The sequence below is a fragment of the Hibiscus syriacus genome, unplaced genomic scaffold (genome assembly GCF_006381635.1).
Source record: "Hibiscus syriacus cultivar Baekdansim isolate YM2019G1 unplaced genomic scaffold, ASM638163v2 tig00110945_pilon, whole genome shotgun sequence".
In the NCBI taxonomy this organism is placed as follows: Eukaryota; Viridiplantae; Streptophyta; class Magnoliopsida; order Malvales; family Malvaceae; genus Hibiscus; species Hibiscus syriacus.
Window position 1 is genome coordinate 1746341 of NW_024062926.1, and position 16063 is coordinate 1762403.

Below are 16063 nucleotides of genomic sequence, written 5' to 3' on the forward strand. Positions count from 1 at the left end.
GAGCATCAAATGAAAAGTGGGTGAAAGTCTTCACTCATCTTCAAAGTATGGGGTACGTCAGTTTATCCTGGCCACAAACGGATTATCTACATCAGAGTTTGTGTACCATGGTGATAACTATAAGAAGATGATCAAAGAGGTAGTCGAGTCATGGAAGAAGGTATTCCAGATGGATGTCGTGGCTACCAAAGAAATTCTTACTCTGGATTATTTGGAGTGGCGAAGATTAAGGAAAAATGATAGCATCCAGTGCCAGACTGTGAGGACACCCAGACCATGGAGGAACATCTCAGGCATGTCTCTTCCGAACTTGAGATAGCCAAGACAGAGTTTGAAGCTGTGAATAATGAGCTGAAGCAGAGGGTAAGGAACTTGAAGCTGAACGCTATCAATGGAAGATAGATGCCGACACTCAAAAAGATCAGGCAGACAAACTGGAGAAAGAACAGAAGAAAGTCCGTTTCGAGCTCAAAGACTTGAGAAAGGGGTATCAAGATAAAGTCAAGGATAACTCCAAGTTGAAAGTAACCTCTGAATACTGGAAAAACGAAGCTCACAGCCTAAAAATGAAGTTCGAGGGGGCTGATGAAAGAGCTTGAAAGGAACAGCTGAAGACTATTCAGAGGCGCTTAGCAGACAATCAACATCAAAACCAACGCTTGAGAATTCGGGCGGCTGATCTAGAGAAACAACATGAGAGAGATGGTAAGAGAATAGCTGAGTTAGAAGTTATTGTATATGGGTTCAAGAAGTAAGTGAGCGAGCTTCAGATAGTGCTCTTTGACGGAGGTTTACAGTGGTGTTTTCGTTGGGACCAAGCACAACAAACGGTGAAGGCCAGAGATGCAGTCATCCGAGATTTCTTGGATCAAGTACAGAAGGCAACCCGTCATCTGCACGGCCTGGCAAGGGAAGCTGGAGTGGTTCGACAAGGCATTCAACCAGTGACAGATGAAGGCAGAAGCCTTGTCAACCTACTAAAAGATGATTGGGGTCTAGAGGATTTAGTCCGGATGTAACTTTGATTGTTTTTATATCTCTTAAAAGATAAAATATTTTTGTCTAAATAAGGATTATTCATAATAATGGACACTTTTCTCGATCAATGCCTCTAAATTGCATACCTTGCATTTTATATTTCATGTTTATTTTTATATTTTTCCATGTTTTTACATTCGTATTAACTAACAGAACATGTCTCAGAAAGAGAAAACACCAAGCTTACCTCCACAATCTCAAGACACACATCACCCTCACAACACTCGAACAAAAAAAAGACAAATGGAAGCCAGAATCGAGAAAATTAAGGAGAACAAGGCAAAAATACAGAGAGAGCTAGAAGATAAGATAAACCAGAGTAGTCTAAGTACTCTGAATACGATAATGAAAAACCAAGAGTCCTTGGTCGATCAAATTGTGGCCAAGTTATATGGTCTACATCAAACAAGTGCACCTGGGGCAGGTTCACCGAAAGGGGTAACTATACTACCTACCCGCAAGTGGATGTCTCACCTGAAATCTTACCGGAACTTTGAGGGGATTCATCTGCTACAAAAGTGAAGCTCTCGTCCTCTGTATTTAACCGTGAGAATAATCTGGGTTATTACCATATATTGAATTTGGACAAAGAGGACAAATAAAAGAAAATGAAGGAGAAAATCAAGCAATTGGATGAAGATAGTTAAAGGAGACCATGACTACCCTAGAGTCGATGCCGCGGAACTCAGTCTAGTCTCAGACTTGGTTCTTCCTCCAAAATTTAAATCCCCAGAGTTTGAGAAGTTCGATGGAAACAGTTTCCCATCCGCTCACATCACCATGTTCTACTGAAAAATTACAGGATATGGAGGAAATGACCAACTCCTGATCCACTGCTTCCAAGAGAGTCTCTCAGGCTCAGCCATCCGATGGTACAACCAGCTAAGCCGATCATATATCAAGATCTGGAAGGACATGGCCAAGTCATTTCTGGAACAATACAAGCATATCAACGACATGAGGCCAGATCGAGTTATGCTACAAAGCATGGAAAAGAAGCATAACGAGAGTTTCAGGAAATACACACAAAAATAGAGGTATTTAACTATGCAAGTTCATCCACCTTTGGATGAAAAGGAAACCCATAAGCTTTTTGTACAGACCCTGAAGGCTCCATACTTCGGGCACCTGGTGGAAATCACATCAGGAAGCTTCTCAAACTTAGTTATGGCTGGAGAAATGATCGAGTCGGCCATAAATCAAGGCAAGATAAAAGATGGAGAGGCCAGTAAGAAACCTCTTGTAAAGGAAATGGATGGGGAGATTAACAATGTTAACATATACCACACTAATAAAGGTGTTATAATCTCCAAACCAAAATCAAATGCAGCTGTACCATCAGGTACTTCTAAACAAGATTCTAGAGAACCTAAGAGGGAAAGGGAACATTTTGACCTTATTCCCATGACCTAAAAAGAGTTTTACCAGCAACTTCTTGACACCCACGTAGTGTCACCATATCCGGTAGAACCCATGAAGCCCCCGTACCCCAAGTGGTATGATGAGAATGCTCATTGTGAATATCATAGCGGTATCCCAAGGCACACTATTGAGAACTATTACGCATTCAAGAGAGTCATACAGAAGACGTGTAGCCAGAACTGGATCGACTTTAACACTTGGGGGCATCCAAGTGAGGAAGATCATTTCATCATTTGAGGAATTCTGTTTGAATTTGTTTTTTCATTTTTTTCTCAAGTTTTTGTAAGGACTTTTAAATAAATTTATGTTACTTTAAAGATGCTTAGCAATGAATCACATTTGCAAACTTGCAATTCTTTGAATATCAACTAAATTAAAAAACTCTGTAAATGATTCAGAGTTACAGATCTTTGACAAGTTAACATGATCAAAAACTGAAAAAGCAATGACTTTTGACCTTACCCAGAAGATGCGCTCAAACACCGTTCCCTCTCTTACAAATAACCAATGCAGCCATCTCCCTTCATAAGGTTTGGTATTTAGATGTGCATATGTGCGGACAACATATGGCATCGTTTGCATATGACAATTACTATACTTTTTGTTTAAGACATTCAGTGATGATAATAATCTTCACAGATGAAATAGTCGAGTAGGCGAATCTAGTTTAGGTTAGTTGCTTGGAAATTGAACTCTAAAGATGAGATTCCTTGACTTTCAAAAACACCTAGACTATAACAGGTTCTTCTTGACAAACTTAAGAAGTTGAATCCGTATACCCAAATTATAATTATATATATATATACAATAAAGCTTGATTTGTCCCTCTAGAGCAATTGGTTAAATGCTCCGACTTTATGGATAATATTCAGCTAGCCTGATAAAGGTGATTATATTATACTATACGATAAAGCTTGAGCTGTCCCTCTGATGCAATTGGTTAAACGCCTGGCTTTATGGATAAGATTCAGCTAACCTGATAAAGGTGTTTACATATTGAGTTGTCTCTCTAGAGAAATTGGTTAAACGCCCTGCCTTTATGGATTCAACTAGCCAGACAATGGCGAATTAAATTTATTTAAATAAGGAATTTTGGTAAAAATGGACTAAGGGAGTTAAGGAACACCTGGTATAGTAAATTTAACACGAGCACTCAAGAATTTCATTTTTAGACCATTATTTTTACACTATCTTTGTTAGAGGATCCTACAAAGCTTGAACAAAATGGGTGATTTCAGAGGACCGAAATAAAAGGTCTAGTAATTAATCTTGCTAGTTGCGTCATTTTGTCTGTATCCAATTAAAATGTCAAGCCAAAGAAAAAAAACATATTGCAATAATCGAAAAAAAATGATCTTTTTATGGCTGAAACCTTAGGTTAACCTAAAGTCAATTCATCCATTTGAACATTTGTCAAAGAATTATAACTCTGAAAACATTAAAAGAGCTATTGATTCCTTTGATATACTTTGAACTCATGTTTATAATTTGATTCAATTGCGAGCCTGAATTAAGGAACAATATTTTACAGAATTTTTATCTTTTTCCCTTCTAAAACAAGAAAAGGAAAAAACATTTTCAAACATGACAGTCTCAAATATGAAAGGTATGTAAAGCCAAAGCTCGAGAAGCAAATAGGGCACAATTGATTCCAAGGACCAGATTGGCAGACACATGAGACACCAATCTAAGAGATAAAACATAACTCATTCATGTTGCATGTATCTTAGGCATACTTAAGAGCATCACATTTATTATTTTTCACATACATGATTTTTTACATCTTTTAGAGTCAAGTTTTGACTTCAAGGCGAATGATACTCGATTCAAAAGCACATTTAAAGATTGATGGTGGTTGCTTAACTCAGCAGCGAGAAGCTACACCTCAACCAACTCGACAGATTGAAAGAATGACAATCAACTTCAGATAGGTTCGAGAACTAATTTAGAACGAATTTGTTTCAGCTTAACTCAAAACAATGAGTAGTATGTTTCCAGCCATATTTCAATTCCTTAACGGAAGATATCCGGCTAATAGAATTTATCAGTGGGCTTTCCCGTGAAAGGGAGTCATGCAAAAATCATATCACTTGGTTCAGACCCACTTAGAGGAACCACCTGAAGAATTATGACCAGCTTAGACCTGTGAAGGAAAGCTATTTTTAAAGAAACTATTGGCAGCATAACTCAAGGCGAGAAGGGTTATTTTTCAACAAAGACCTTTGAGTTCAACAACGCTCAGCTTCAAGGCACATCATTTATAGCATAGTTCAATGCTAGAAGGGTTATTTGCGACCAAAAGACCTTCGAGTTCGACTACGCTCAGCTCCGAGGGCACATCATTTACAGCACAACTCAAGGATATAAGGGTTATCTGTTAACAAAGACCTTCGAGTTCGACTACACTCAGCTCTAAGGCATATCATTTGCAGCATAACTCAGGGCTAGAAGGGTTATTTGCCAACAAAATACCTTCGAGTTTGACTACGCTCAGCTCTAAGGCACATCATTTGCAGCATAGTTGAAGTCGAGAAGGGCTATCTGCCAACCAAAGACCTTCAAGTTCGACTACGCCCAGCTCCAAGGCACATCGTTTATAGCATAACTTAATGCTAGAAGGGTTATCTGTCCACAAAGACCTTCGAGTTCGATTACACTCAGTTCAAAGGTACATCATTTGCAGCATAGCTTAAGTCGAGTAGGGCTATCTGCCAACCAAAGACCTTCGAGTTCGACCACGCTCAGCTCCAAGGCACATCATTTGCAACATAGCTTAAGGCAAGAATGGCTATTTTCCAACAAAAGACCTTCGAGTTCGACTACGCTCAGCTCCAAGACACGTCATTTACAGCATAACTCAAGGTTAGAAGGGTTATCTGCCAACAAAAGACCTTTGAGTTCTATTACACTCAGCTCAAAGGCATATCATTTGCAGCATAGCTCAAGGCGAGAAGGGCTATCTATCAGCAAGATTGTCGAGTTCAATTCCAGTCAGCTCGGTGACACATCAATCACACTACTGTCCGGTTACAGTCAAGGTTTTCAAGTCGAGAAGAAGACATGAGTTAGCCGTGCCTTAGTGACAAGAAACCGTTTTCCGACAACACAACTTAAGTCGAGAAAAACTATCTGTCAGCAAAGACCTTTCGAGTTTGATTTCATTTAGCTCGAGGGCCTATCTACCACATGGAGGAGTCAAGGAAATACTTTCTAGTCAAATTTTTAGCCAATGTCTTTAAATCGAGAAGAAGACCGAAGTGAACTACAATATGGCAATAAGAAGTCACATTCTGATTCAAATTTTGAACTGTGGCTTCAATTCCATATCATTTCAAGATGGACTTGACCTCACGGCGAATGAGCCATCCGCAACACAATTCGACAGGGAGTTATTCTTCAACTCCACCAAACAAAAATTTGTGTCTTTTTATCTTTGTCATATTTTTTGTTCCACGAAAAAGGACAAAGAGGGGCAGCAGTAGACAAATATTTTCGTCCCACACACTTAATTAGATTGGTTTATTATATTATTAATAAACATGTTATATATACATAAATATATTATACTATAGATTATAAGATTACACATGTATTACATATAAGTATTAACTGATTTTTTTCGTTTACAAGGCCCAATACACAGCATGCCCGTTTACAAAACCAACAGCCCAACAACATGCAGACCCGCGAACCAGGTCCAAATCCAAACACCCGAATCGGTTTGGGTTTGTGAAACCCTAACCTCATCTCACATTCAATATCACAAGCGAAGATCCCAGTGCCGCATGCTTCTCAACCAAAAACGTCAACTGCCGCTCTTCTCGGCCACCAACAAACGTGTGTACCCAAAAAACAACAAAGATTGAATCATATTAGGGGTCTAAAAATAGCATTTGTTTTTTCTATAAATAAATGTAACCCACACGATTAGAAGGGGACATGTACAAACACACAAGATACACTATTACACTACGATTACAATAGAAAATACGAGAAATTGAAGCAAATCTTGTAAACCTTTGAAAGTAAATAAATAAAAAGGTAATATTTTTTACCTTCGGTTTGATTCTCACTTGCATGTGTGTTGTTCATATTCTTTTTTGGTTGATTCGAATTAAGAAGCCAATGACAGAGGATGAGGGGATTTTTCGAACCTTCGTTCGTAGATCTACTCTCCTCGAGGCTTGATCTCAAAAAATTATTTGGATTTTTGAAACGAGGAGGGGAAAAGCTTTTAGAAAATAATTTTTTTTCGTGTTTTACCACTGGTCATTCGATCAACGACGGCGGCGAGGCGACGCCACCGTGTGCTGGGTTTTGCTGCGGTGGTTGTTCTTTAGAACGAAGAACAAGCAAGAACAATGGAGAGAATTTGTCTCTCTCTCATTTGATCCGTATAGGGGGAAATGGAAATGAAACATGTTTATGGTCTTTGGCATTTATAACGAGCTCATGGAGCGACCCACGACCTGACCCGCAACACGCACGACCCGACCCACAACACGCATGACCCGTGTGTTTCTGAAATAAAGTGGGTGAATTTTGTTTTCGGTCCCTCTGAGTTTTCTAGAACTTATTTTGCCCCCAAAATCTGATTTTTGCTTTGGAATCCTCCTATTTTGGCCACCTAACTTGCTTTTTAATTCAATTTGATCCTTATATTATTATTTTTATTATTATTTTATATTATTTACTTTGTTACATATACGTATATATTTTTTATATTTTATTTATATACCTATTATTAATATATATATATATATATTAATTATTTTTATTTGATTATTTCTTTATTTAAGTATTATATCTTATAATTATATATATATATATGTGTGTATATTTTACCTTTTTTATTATTATTATTATATATATATATATATATATATATATATATATATATATATATTATTTTTATCTTTTTTTACTATTTTCTTTTTTTTATTATTATTTCTTCTCCTAATGTTTTATGTACATATATATATATGTATTTTATATTATTTTTATTTGTTTTATCCTATCAAACTTTTCTCTGACATTTTTTCTTCCTGACCCCCCTCTTTTTTTTTCTCTCACCTTGACCCAATGTTCTTCACTTTTCGGTGAAAAGATGTGGTAGGTTAGGATTACTTTATTTATTATTTTTCCTTTTTATTTTTCTCTTTTTTTTTGATTTTTTTAAATAGTTATATTTATACATGTATTCTACTATTATTTTCTTTCTTTTTACTTTTTTTTCTCTCTTTTTATTTTATTTCTATTTTTATATTCTTTATTTTTACTTTTTTTAGCCTTTATATTTATTTTATTCCTTTATTTATTTTAATTTTTATTCTTGTTCTCATTTATTTATTTAAGGTATATATTATTATTATTTTCTTATATTACATTATTATTTTTTTATTTTTATTTTTATGTCATTTTTATCTTTATTTTATTTGCTTCCCTATCTTAACTTTATTTTTTTCCTTTACCATATTTTCTTTATTTTCTTTATTTTTTATCTAAAATTTTTATCTTTTGAGGGTATTTTCAATCAATCAGATGTAAGTAATTTGGATCTTATTTTTACCTTTTACTTTAACTTACAATTTTCTTAATTAAAGACAACTGGAAATTACATAGTACCGAAAGGGCAGTTCAAGGATGCTAATCCTTCCTTGACTGTAACCGACTCCCGAATCCGATACATCTTTGGTAAAACGCATATCATGTAAGAAATAAGGTATCCGATCAACCCATTTTTTAAAAAAAATGATCGGTGGCGACTCTAATACATTTTCATTCAAGTCGAAGCCCAATTTCAGGTCCAACCGAAAGATGGTTCTGACAATAAGGAAATGGAGGAAAAGATTGAGCTTCTCACAGACTTTTATTGTCAAACACGGTAAGGTTTGATAGGCCCTCTGTCAACAAATGCCCCGTGCAAAACAAGAGAAAGATGGTTAGATGATAAACACTGAAAATATTTAAACATTATGTCAGAAAGGTGACCTTAGGTAAGTGGTCAAATATGGAAGAGAAAGTCATTTCCTTGCCTGGTTCAGGAACAAACAACACTTGTCAATCACGAATGAGCTCCTGATTCTCGATCATATTCAACTCGGTAGTCTTACTTTGATCAGCACCAAATTGCAAGTTGTCGTAACCGTCTTTCGGTTGGGCCACGAAATTGGGCTTCGACTTGAAAAATGTGATTGGAGTCGCCACCGATTATTTATTTAAAAAAAATAGGTTAATCAGATACCTTATATCTTATCTGATCTGCGTCTTACCAAAGATATGTCGGATTCGGGAGTCGGTTACGGTCAAGGAAGGATTAACACCCTTGAACCGCCCTTCCGGTACTACGTAATTTCCAGTTGTTTTTAATTAAGAAAATCGAAAGTTAAAATTTAAAGGTAACATATGATCCAAAATTACTTACCTCCGATCAATTTGAAAGAGTACCCTTAAAAAGTCGAGAAACGCGTTAAAGGAAAAAGGAAATAAGAGTAAATGAAATAAAGAAAATAGAAGGGAAAAAATAAAAAAAATGATGAAAAACTAAAAGAGGAATAAAAATATATAATTATTAAGTACAAAATAATAATAATGATAATAAGTAGTAAAATAAAAAAACGCAATCACACCAAAAGAAAGTAAAAAAAGAAAGTCAAGGTTTGGTGAAGTATAACTGTCGGGAAGAAAAAATACGATAAGGGGTAGGACCGTAGTTAATAAATGAGTGTGATGTATCCCTATAATATAGTAAGAATGAATAAACAAAAAAATATTATGATATAATATATATATATATATAATAAATATAATAACGAAAAAAAATAATTTAATAAAGTAAAATAATAATATTGTAATATAATATAAATACATGAAAACAAAAAAATAAAGAAGTATAAAATATAAAAATATAATTAAATGTATATATATGCATATGTTTAAAAAAAAGTAAAAATAAAATATAAAATATAATAAAAATATACATATAATGATAATAATAGTAGCAAAAGAGAAAATATATTTATATACGTTAATAGTAAAATAATAATAAATATAATAGTTATAAATATATATATATATATATAATAACTTTAAAAAACATTAAAATAATATTAGAATAAAAATAATTAATATATATATATATACTTAATAATACGAATTATCAAAAAGAAAAATATGAAAATAATACATAAGTGACCGTTCATCGACGGCAAACCTCGAAAAAAAATTGATTTTTAAAAGCCTTTTCTTCCCTCGTTTTAAATATTCTAGTATTTTTCCAAAACGGTCTCGGGGTTGTGTAGATCTAAAAGAAAAGTTTCGAACGACAACCCCTTTTCCTCGGCCAAAACTGTTTTTTTCAAGCACAAAGACGAATAACAACACATGCAAGTGAAGAAAAGAATGCGAAAGGTAAAAGCTTTCACCTTTTATTGCTCCTGAATTGTTTACAATAGCTTCAAAACAATCTATTTGCTCGTATTTTTTTCTGGTAATTTCGTATGCCCATCGTGTGTTACAATAGTGAGCTACAATGGCTATTTATAGTGCTTGTGGATCCTATCTTTAGGAATTTAAATCTTAGTAGAACTCTATCCTATTTTTAGGAGTTTGAATCCTAGCAAAATGTTATCCTATTTTTAGGAGTTTGAATCCTAAAATTCTATCCTATTTTTAGGAGTTTGAATCCTAGTAGGACGAAAAATGTGTTGACAGCTGCCCCTCTTTGCCCATAGTCGTGTAACGGGGATAGGGCAAAGATTAAGAGACACACTTTTCGTTCAGTGGAGTTGAAAATTAACTTTGATGTTTCAATAACTCCCTCTCGAATTGAGTTACGGATGACTCCTCCATCGTGAAGTCGAGTTCATCTTGAAATGATATGAAATTAAAGCCGTAGTTCGGAATTTGAATCAGCACGTGGCTTCTCGTTACCCATCGGTCTTCTTCTCGGTTTAAAGACCTTGGATCGGAATCGAACTCAGAAATCTTCATTGACAGATAGCTTTTTCTTGACTTAAGCTATGCTGTTTGAAAATGGTTGCTTGTCACTAAGGCACGGCTAACCCAGGTCCTCTTCTCGACTTGAAAACCTCGACTGCAACCGGAAAGTAGTGCGATTGATGTGTCATCGAGCTGAATGGAGTTGAATTCGACAATTTTGATGGCAGATAATCCTTCTTTGAGTTGGATATCCTTCGTCGTGAAGTTGAAATCCAAGTAGGTAGCATTGTTTCAAGTCCAATATCCTCCGTCGTGAAGTTGAAATTGGCTCTGGAACTGGGATATTGTTTGTTGACAACCAGCCGTCCCTTCGTTGTGAAGTTGAACTTGTGTTGTCTCGAGTCCAATATCCTTCGTTGTGAAGTTGAAATTGAATCTGAATGAAATTTTGTTGACAAGCAGCGGTCCCTTCGTCGTGAAGTTGAACTTGCATTGTCTGGAGTCCAATATCCTTCGTTGTGAAGTTGAAATTGGCTCTGAGATTGGGAAGTTGTTGTTGACAAGCAGCGATCCCTTCGTCGTGAAGTTGAACTTGCATTGTCTGGAGTCCAATATCCTTCGTTGTGAAGTTGAAATTGGCTCTGAGATTGGGAAGTTGTTATTGACAAGCAGCGGTCCCTTCGTCGTGAAGTTGAACTTGCGTTGTCTGAAGTCCAATATCCTTCGTTGTGAAGTTGAAATTGGCTCTGAAATTGAGAAGTTGTTGACAAGCAGCGGTCCCTTCGTCGTGAAGTTGAACTTGCGTTGTCTGGAGTCCAATATCCTTCGTTGTGAAGTTGAAATTGGCTCTGAAATTGAGAAGTTGTTTGTTGACAACCAGCCGTCCCTTCGTTGTGAAGTTGAACTTGTGTTGTCTCGAGTGCCACGATATCCTCCGTCGTGGAGTTGAAATCGCGGATGGCCCCTTCACTGTGAAGTTGAGCCTTGACTTGAATATCCTTCGTCGTGAAGTTGAAATCCAAGTATTGTATGTTGCGGGTGGACACAATTCCCTTCGCCGTGAAGTTGAAACCGTGGAGACCCCTTTATTGTGAAGTTTGGCTTCGAGCTAGATATCCTTCGTCGTGAAGTTGAAATCCACTCTCGAGCAAATCGTGTCGCTTTGAGTTCAATATCCTTCGCCGCAAAGTTGAAATTGACTCTAGCTAAAACCTGAAAAAGTTATGCATATATGTGATGCTATGGATGCAATGCTCTTAGGTGTGCCTAAAATGCATATGCAACATATGTTATCTTGGGGCTTTAGAGAGAAATCTCGATCTCCAGTTGCCTGTCTGGAATCTTGATTCTTGAATCTTCAAATTTTGATCCCTGATCTTGAATTCTTCAAATGTTCAAATCTGATGTGCACATTCTATTTTTGATTTGAGAAATGCTTCTCGACCATCTCAAGTATGTGCCTGAGCTGAGTGTAACGGTTCAGATGATGCTTCAAAAGAAGTTGTCTTGAAAGAGATAGAATTCGTTTCAAGGGAAACGATCTCAAAGATATCTGTTGTTTCATGAGAAACGGTCTCAAGGGAAACAAAATTATGTTTTAAGGGAAATAAATTTGAAGATTTTGTGTTTCAAGAGCAACTGTCTCAAGATAGACGAAAATTGATTCAAGAGAAACTGTCTCAAGAGAGACAAAACTTAGTTCCAAAAGAAACTGTCTCAAGGGAGACGAAATTTGTTTCAAAGAAAACATATTCAAATATTTTGTTTCAAGGGAAACTGTCTCAAGATATACGAAATTTGTTTCAAGAGAAACTGTCTCAAGAGAGACAAAATTTATTTCAAGGGAAACTGTCTCAAGAGAGACAAAATTCTTTTAGTGAAAACGGTCTCAAGCGAGACAAATCTTGTTTTAAGAAAAACAATCATGAGTGAAATAAATCTTCTTTCGAGTAAAACAGTCCCAAGTGAGACAAAGTCTGTTTTAAAAAAGCAATCTTAAGTGAGATAATCATCTGCATTAAATGAGATTGTCTCAAGCGAGACAGAATTTATATTGGAAATGTCGAATCTGAAAATGAATGTCGATCTTTTTATCTGTCGAGTTGGTTGAAGTGTAGCTTCTTGCTGCTGAGCTAAGCAACCGACATCAATCTGTAAAGGTGCTTTTGAATCGAGTATCCTTCGTCTTGAAGTCTAACTTGACTCTAAAGCTGTAAAAATTATGTACGTGGAAAGAAAATGATAGATATGACGCTCTAAAATATATACATAAGATGCATGTAACATGAATTGGTTATATTTTATCTCCTGAAAAAGGTCTGATAATTCGCATTAGGATGATGAATCCCCAAAGATGCCTCAATATCCAAAAATGCCCCAATATTTGATGTTGAATCTTCAAAGATGCCCCAAATGTTCCTCATTTCATACTTCAGCATTGATTCTGAGCATGAGTTTTGTGTCTAAGAGTCACATGTCATTTACCAAGATCCACTCTAGAGAGACTGTCTTGTTTGAAAAAAAATGTTTTTCTTTCTCTTCTATTTTCAAAGTTATGAAAATATCAATTAAAAGAGTTTTGAAAATATTGTCACTTTCACGGTTTTACAATTGAGACGAATCATAAAACTAGAGTTCATTGGATATCAAATAATTAATTACAATGTTACTCCTTCAATAAATTATAGCTATTTGACAAGTGTCAAGATCAAAGCTATCTTTGAGAGATGGTCAAGTAAGGAAAGGATAAAAAGTCTCAGGTCATTGTGTTTGGTCAAAGGTTTGGCATTTGATGCTCAAAGGATTGATGGGGTAGCTTGCATGCTTCTCTACTGGAAGTGTTCTCTGACTCCCAACCTTCGTTGTCACACTCGGATTGTGCGATGCCTTATCAAGGAATTTGTGTGATCGCTTCAGTTGCACAATTTTTATATTCGAGCCGCCTTTTCAGGTTTTCAACTCGAATCCTCCTTTGGTTTCAAGACGTTATTCAGGATTTACGTATTGAACCCCCCCTTTGTTATTTTTCTCTACCATACATTAATTACATTGTTTTTTTGCAAACAAAGATTAATCCTGATGGGCGGGATGAAATCTGAAGATAGTCTCTTCTGTTTAGAAATCCATGTATGATTAGAAGGGACTTTTAAGGCACGTAATATAGGCCAGGGTTCGTGGTTATGAAAGAAAATGATAAATAGGCCCAAACAAGTGTTTCAGGGTATTGAACCAAAGATCAATTCATTTTGATGCCATCGATCTTGTCTTGCTCAAAATGTCTCTTTCTCTTGATGCTCTATGATCTTCGAGTGAAGGGATTCAGTGATTCGGGAATGATTGTGCTTGATCAATCTCATTAAAGCTTGATGCACCATTTGTCTTTAGGGAATCTTTGCATGTGCTTTTTGTCCATTTTTCTTTTTGATTTTTGCTCTTTTTTCCTTTTGTTCTTGTTTCTCTTTTTTCTTTGTTTTTTTTTTACTTTTTTGCTTCTTTTCTTTTTTTGTTCTTGATTGGATCTTCGCACTTGCCATTTGGTCCACCTTTTGGTGTCTCCTTTTGATTGATGTCTTCACTCATGTGAGCAGATTTCTTCCACCTTGCCCCCCAATGTGGAGGGTGATCCTTGGTTAGGGTTGAATCAGAAGAAAAATACTACAGGCTCAAAAGGGGACACAAGGGATATATATTTTCTCCTGTTGTAAAGGGATAAAGAAAGAAAGCCGTTCATCATTTCATACATGGAAGTCCTCACAGAAGAGGTATCCCCAGGGGGGTAGATTTTCAGGATTAATTCATTCACATGAAAATAGTGTAGTTAATGCGTGATAGAATTATTTCGAATGAATTGTTTTTTTGCTCCTTGCTCCCAACATATCTCAATGTTCAGGCTCCTGGCGAGATGCCCCAAATTGTGTCTTAGAAGAATGCTCATGTTCAAATGAACAACTCAATGCCTTGGGTATTAAAATGTCAATTTTGAGTCTAAAAAGACAATGGTGTGACTTTATTTGACTCAAAGAAAGGTATGGGTGTATCAAAAAGATAAAGACAATGTTCAAGAATTTCAAAGGGAAGTTATGTCAAAATTTGGTCTTTTTGGTAATGATCAAGGTTTTTTATTTTGGGGTTTGAGACATGATAAGAAATGTCTAATCTTGTCATATGTCAAAAATCTATAATTCTTGAAGAGTTAAAAGAATCCTTAATTCATTTAATATTCGAAGAACTAAAGATTAAAACTCGTTCAATTGCTCCACCTTATAAAGTAGCATAAATTCAATCGTTTAAATGATTAAGCAAACATGAAATATCAAAGACGTGTTCAAACAAAACAATCCTCTAAGTGCAAATGGTATATGCCATGCCCCCTTCTTCGGCAAGCGTCTTACAGTTTTCAGAGGAATGTTTGGAGCATCTTATGTGGCAACTGCAAACAACTTCAACATCGTAGCCCTCAGGATATGTGGACTCTTTTCTCAGATCATCCTGGCAAGCTTAGTCATATAACCAACTGATCAAGCTCCCACTGTACTGATTTCAGTTTTTTCTTTAATTGTTAAAATCTTACTTTCATGTGGTGTCCACTTCATCTAATCATCCATGAAGAAATTTGTGAAAATGCTTAAAAATGTATATGAAGATGCAAAAATGCAAAATGAAAGAATGCATGAAATGTTCGAGGCATTGATCCCGAAAAGTGTCCATTATTATAAATAATCTTTACTTAGACAAAAATATTTTATCTTGTAAGAGACGTAAAAATAATCAAAGGTACATTCGGACTAAATCCTCTAGACCCCGAACAGCTTCTAGTAGGTTGACAAGTCTTCTGTCTTCATCTGTCACTGGTTGTATGCCTTGTCGGACCACTCCAGCTTCCCTTGCCAGGCCCTGAAGATGACGGACTGCCTTATGTACTTGATCCAGGAAGTCTCGGATGACCGCGTCTCTAGCCTTCACCATTTGTTGTGATTGCTCCCAACGGTAGCGCCACTGTAAACCCTCGTCGAAGGGCATTATCTGAAGCTCACTCTCTTGCTTTTTGAACCCATCTACAACAACTTCTAACTCAGCTATGGTTTTTTCATCTCGCTCATGCTGCTTTTCCAGATCAGCCATCTGGATTCTTAAGCGTTGGTTTTGATGCTGATTATCTGCTAAGCGCCTCTGGGCAGTCTTCATATGTTCCTTCCAAGCTCTCTCATCAGGCCCCTCGAACTTTCTTTTCAAGTTGTGAGCTTCATATTTCCAGTACTCAGAAGCCACTTTCAACTTGGAGTTATCCTTGACTTTATCTTGATACCCATTTATCAAGTCTTCGAGCTCAAAACGGACTTTTTCCTGTTCTTTTTCAAGTTTGTATGCTCTATCTTTCTGAGAGTTGGCATCTAGCTTCCATTGATAACGTTCAGCTTCGAGTTCCTTAACTCTTTCCTTCAGCTCGTTATTCACAGCTTCAAACTTTGCCTTAACTATCTCAAGTTCAGAAGGGACATGCTTGAGATGTTCTTCCATGGTCCGTGTGTCCTCACAGTCCGACACCGGGATGTTATCATTCTTTCTCAATCTTCGCCACTCCACATAGTCCGGAGTAAGCATGTTTCTGGCAGCTACCACATCCATCCGGAATACTTTCTTCCATGACCCGACTGCTTCCTTG

General features: G+C 36.3%; 1 pseudogene; it reads right to left on the reverse strand.

Annotated features, from left to right (window-relative positions):
• LOC120147909 overlaps window positions 1-16063 on the reverse strand; it is a 36962-nt pseudogene that overhangs the window by 16477 nt on the left and 4422 nt on the right.